Source organism: Pimephales promelas, chromosome 23 (assembly GCF_988280905.1).
Source record: "Pimephales promelas chromosome 23, fPimPro1.hap1.1, whole genome shotgun sequence".
NCBI lineage: Eukaryota > Metazoa > Chordata > Actinopteri > Cypriniformes > Leuciscidae > Pimephales > Pimephales promelas.
In genome coordinates, this window is record NC_142791.1 from 24,718,296 (window position 1) to 24,724,324 (window position 6,029).

Consider the following 6,029-nt stretch of genomic DNA (forward strand, 5'->3'; position numbering starts at 1 on the left):
AGCTGAGATATCGAAACTCAAAAATTCGGCCCGAAAAAAAAAACGACAGTGGTACCCCTTACATTTTTTTTTTTGGGCGAAAAATTAAGTTTCTCCAATCTTCCCAAATTCTGATAGAGGGCCATGAGACTTAGACCTGAGTGCAAAAATGGAGGCTCTAGCCCCTTCCAGAGCTGAGATATCGAAACTAAAAAATTCGGCCCGAAAAAAAAACGACAGTGGTACCCCTTACGTTTTTTTTTTTGGGCGAAAAATTAAGTTTCTCCAATCTTCCCAAATTCTGATAGAGGGCCATGAGACTTAGACCTGAGTGCAAAAATGGAGGCTCTAGCCCCTTCCAGAGCTGAGATATCGAAACTCAAAAATTCGGCCCGAAAAAAAAACGACAGTGGTACCCCTTACGTTTTTTTTTGGGCGAAAAATTAAGTTTCTCCAATCTTCCCAAATTCTGATAGAGGGCCATGAGACTTAGACCTGAGCGCAAAAATGGAGGCTCTAGCCCCTTCCAGAGCTGAGATATCGAAACTCAAAAATTCGGCCCAAAAAAAAAACGACAGTGGTACCCCTTACGTTTTTTTTTTTGGGCGAAAAATTAAGTTTCTCCAATCTTCCCAAATTCTGATAGAGGGCCATGAGACTTAGACCTGAGTGCAAAAATGGAGGCTCTAGCCCCTTCCAGAGCTGAGATATCGAAACTCAAAAATTCGGCCCGAAAAAAAAACGACAGTGGTACCCCTTACGTTTTTTTTTTGGGCGAAAAATTAAGTTTCTCCAATCTTCCCAAATTCTGATAGAGGGCCATGAGACTTAGACCTGAGTGCAAAAATGGAGGCTCTAGCCCCTTCCAGAGCTGAGATATCGAAACTCAAAAATTCGGCCCGAAAAAAAAACGACAGTGGTACCCCTTACGTTTTTTTTTTGGGTGAAAAATTAAGTTTCTCCAATCTTCCCAAATTCTGATAGAGGGCCATGAGACTTAGACCTGAGCGCAAAAATGGAGGCTCTAGCCCCTTCTAGAGCTGAGATATCGAAACTCAAAAATTCGGCCCGAAAAAAAAACGACAGTGGTACCCCTTACGTTTTTTTTTTTGGGCGAAAAATTAAGTTTCTCCAATCTTCCCAAATTCTGATAGAGGGCCATGAGACTTAGACCTGAGCGCAAAAATGGAGGCTCTAACCCCTTCCAGAGCTGAGATATCGAAACTCAAAAATTCGGCCCGAAAAAAAAACGACAGTGGTACCCCTTACGTTTTTTTTTTTGGGGCGAAAAATTAAGTTTCTCCAATCTTCCCAAATTCTGATAGAGGGCCATGAGACTTAGACCTGAGCGCAAAAATGGAGGCTCTAGCCCCTTCCAGAGCTGAGATATCGAAACTCAAAAATTCGGCCCGAAAAAAAAAACGACAGTGGTACCCCTTACATTTTTTTTTTGGGCGAAAAATTAAGTTTCTCCAATCTTCCCAAATTCTGATAGAGGGCCATGAGACTTAGACCTGAGTGCAAAAATGGAGGCTCTAGCCCCTTCCAGAGCTGAGATATCGAAACTCAAAAATTCGGCCCGAAAAAAAAACGACAGTGGTACCCCTTACGTTTTTTTTTTTGGGTGAAAAATTAAGTTTCTCCAATCTTCCCAAATTCTGATAGAGGGCCATGAGACTTAGACCTGAGCGCAAAAATGGAGGCTCTAGCCCCTTCTAGAGCTGAGATATCGAAACTCAAAAATTCGGCCCGAAAAAAAAACGACAGTGGTACCCCTTACGTTTTTTTTTTTGGGCGAAAAATTAAGTTTCTCCAATCTTCCCAAATTCTGATAGAGGGCCATGAGACTTAGACCTGAGCGCAAAAATGGAGGCTCTAACCCCTTCCAGAGCTGAGATATCGAAACTCAAAAATTCGGCCCGAAAAAAAAACGACAGTGGTACCCCTTACGTTTTTTTTTTTGGGGCGAAAAATTAAGTTTCTCCAATCTTCCCAAATTCTGATAGAGGGCCATGAGACTTAGACCTGAGCGCAAAAATGGAGGCTCTAGCCCCTTCCAGAGCTGAGATATCGAAACTCAAAAATTCGGCCCGAAAAAAAAAACGACAGTGGTACCCCTTACATTTTTTTTTTTGGGCGAAAAATTAAGTTTCTCCAATCTTCCCAAATTCTGATAGAGGGCCATGAGACTTAGACCTGAGTGCAAAAATGGAGGCTCTAGCCCCTTCCAGAGCTGAGATATCGAAACTAAAAAATTCGGCCCGAAAAAAAAACGACAGTGGTACCCCTTACGTTTTTTTTTTTGGGCGAAAAATTAAGTTTCTCCAATCTTCCCAAATTCTGATAGAGGGCCATGAGACTTAGACCTGAGTGCAAAAATGGAGGCTCTAGCCCCTTCCAGAGCTGAGATATCGAAACTCAAAAATTCGGCCCGAAAAAAAAACGACAGTGGTACCCCTTACGTTTTTTTTTGGGCGAAAAATTAAGTTTCTCCAATCTTCCCAAATTCTGATAGAGGGCCATGAGACTTAGACCTGAGCGCAAAAATGGAGGCTCTAGCCCCTTCCAGAGCTGAGATATCGAAACTCAAAAATTCGGCCCAAAAAAAAAACGACAGTGGTACCCCTTACGTTTTTTTTTTTGGGCGAAAAATTAAGTTTCTCCAATCTTCCCAAATTCTGATAGAGGGCCATGAGACTTAGACCTGAGTGCAAAAATGGAGGCTCTAGCCCCTTCCAGAGCTGAGATATCGAAACTCAAAAATTCGGCCCGAAAAAAAAACGACAGTGGTACCCCTTACGTTTTTTTTTTGGGCGAAAAATTAAGTTTCTCCAATCTTCCCAAATTCTGATAGAGGGCCATGAGACTTAGACCTGAGTGCAAAAATGGAGGCTCTAGCCCCTTCCAGAGCTGAGATATCGAAACTCAAAAATTCGGCCCGAAAAAAAAACGACAGTGGTACCCCTTACGTTTTTTTTTTGGGTGAAAAATTAAGTTTCTCCAATCTTCCCAAATTCTGATAGAGGGCCATGAGACTTAGACCTGAGCGCAAAAATGGAGGCTCTAGCCCCTTCTAGAGCTGAGATATCGAAACTCAAAAATTCGGCCCGAAAAAAAAACGACAGTGGTACCCCTTACGTTTTTTTTTTTGGGCGAAAAATTAAGTTTCTCCAATCTTCCCAAATTCTGATAGAGGGCCATGAGACTTAGACCTGAGCGCAAAAATGGAGGCTCTAACCCCTTCCAGAGCTGAGATATCGAAACTCAAAAATTCGGCCCGAAAAAAAAACGACAGTGGTACCCCTTACGTTTTTTTTTTTGGGGCGAAAAATTAAGTTTCTCCAATCTTCCCAAATTCTGATAGAGGGCCATGAGACTTAGACCTGAGCGCAAAAATGGAGGCTCTAGCCCCTTCCAGAGCTGAGATATCGAAACTCAAAAATTCGGCCCGAAAAAAAAAACGACAGTGGTACCCCTTACATTTTTTTTTTGGGCGAAAAATTAAGTTTCTCCAATCTTCCCAAATTCTGATAGAGGGCCATGAGACTTAGACCTGAGTGCAAAAATGGAGGCTCTAGCCCCTTCCAGAGCTGAGATATCGAAACTCAAAAATTCGGCCCGAAAAAAAAACGACAGTGGTACCCCTTACGTTTTTTTTTTTGGGTGAAAAATTAAGTTTCTCCAATCTTCCCAAATTCTGATAGAGGGCCATGAGACTTAGACCTGAGCGCAAAAATGGAGGCTCTAGCCCCTTCTAGAGCTGAGATATCGAAACTCAAAAATTCGGCCCGAAAAAAAAACGACAGTGGTACCCCTTACGTTTTTTTTTTTGGGCGAAAAATTAAGTTTCTCCAATCTTCCCAAATTCTGATAGAGGGCCATGAGACTTAGACCTGAGCGCAAAAATGGAGGCTCTAACCCCTTCCAGAGCTGAGATATCGAAACTCAAAAATTCGGCCCGAAAAAAAAACGACAGTGGTACCCCTTACGTTTTTTTTTTTGGGGGCGAAAAATTAAGTTTCTCCAATCTTCCCAAATTCTGATAGAGGGCCATGAGACTTAGACCTGAGCGCAAAAATGGAGGCTCTAGCCCCTTCCAGAGCTGAGATATCGAAACTCAAAAATTCGGCCCGAAAAAAAAAACGACAGTGGTACCCCTTACATTTTTTTTTTGGGCGAAAAATTAAGTTTCTCCAATCTTCCCAAATTCTGATAGAGGGCCATGAGACTTAGACCTGAGTGCAAAAATGGAGGCTCTAGCCCCTTCCAGAGCTGAGATATCGAAACTCAAAAATTCGGCCCGAAAAAAAAACGACAGTGGTACCCCTTACGTTTTTTTTTTGGGCGAAAAATTACGGGGTACGTACCCCTGTCGACTTTTTCGGTGCAAAAAAAAAGTTTCTCTGATCTTCTTGTATCATGCAAGGGGGCTGACATGTGATGTCCATTGTAATGGACACAGGGTCTGAATGGGTTAACTCACCTTTGATCACTAACGTTACACACACAGGCATTATCCCATTCGGCTCCTCCCGACCGCAGACATAGGTTTGCAAGCCGTTTTTCAAGAAATCAATTTCTTGCATTTTCCCCCCTTATGAACAACAACTTTTGGTACACGATAAAAAACTGTGTGGTTGTGGTTTGATCGATTCAAGTAACCATAAATGACTCAAAACATAGGGATGTATGATAGGGATGTATGGATGGATTAATGTATGTACTGTAAGAAGGGATGATGTACTGTATGTCTAGATCTATGTAGTTTGATAGACTGGTAGGTACAGTATGGATGTATGTAGATGGTAGGGATGGATTGATCTGCATGTAAGTATGTATTCATGTATGAAGGAAGGTAGGTATGGATGAATGTATAGATGTATGAAGGACAAGATAGATATTGATGGATTAATAGATGTATGTGGGTAGGGTAGATGTGGATGTATAGGTATGTTTGTGTGTTGGCATATACTGTATATTTGTATGAAACTCAGAAGCAAAGACCAGTAGACTCTGGCGTATCTTCAGGAGTCTTTATTGAAAATGTGCAGTTTGGTCATTCAGTCTTACACTGTATGTGATGGGCATTCAGTGTTGACCTTACACACAGCTAGGAGTGACAACCTAGCCACAGTATCTGAAGATAATACAGGAAATGACCCGTCTGTGAGCACTAAAGATAATAGTACCTCCAAACGGTTGAAGCAGCAGCTGGTCACAAGAACCAGACATGTAAACCTGATACCATCATGTTCCCCTTCAATGCCTGATACTATGTAGTTCACCTTTGTTTTTTATGTGATGTTTTGTCAGGACAAAGGTGTGGTGACATCATCAGATCCTCAATATCACTGATCAAATGGGATCCTTTTGGGATCCCAACATATAACTTTTAATAGATCTTTTTAGAGCCTGATTCCTAACTAAAAAAAGAGATTCTTAAGTTTGAAGTCATACAGTGTGCTTGTGTACTCACCGAAACTCAACTTTGTATCCGAATATGTTCCCAGATATTTCAACAATCCCAACAGCCTGGTCATTATTTCCCCAACATGTGGTATTCACAAATCAGTTATTTAGTTTTCCTTGCACTCAATTGACGTGTAGTGAAGAACGATATGCCAGAAATCTGTCGTCATCTGATGGATCTTTATTTTAGCAATGCAATACATTGAAACACTGAGTCCAGATACAGATCCAGATTCCCCTCAACACAAACAACAGTTCAAAATGAGATGGGAACAAAAGCATTAACGGGGAACACTGATGATGAAAAACATTATTTAAAAAAAATGAGACGGTAGCCTGAATTTTATGACTACTTTCATCACATATTTCTTAAAATGTAAACAAAACACTGGTAACAAAATCTCTTTTCATAATAATATCAGAAAAGTCTATCACGTGACCTTCTCTGGACTGTTTATCTGAGCTGAATTAGCTAATACATGTATAGTTGCTCATCTAGACATTTTCACTGAAAAGGTTTGGTGCAATAAGGCCTGCATTTGTTTTACTTTGTTACAGTAAAGGTTCTTACTGGCCATTTA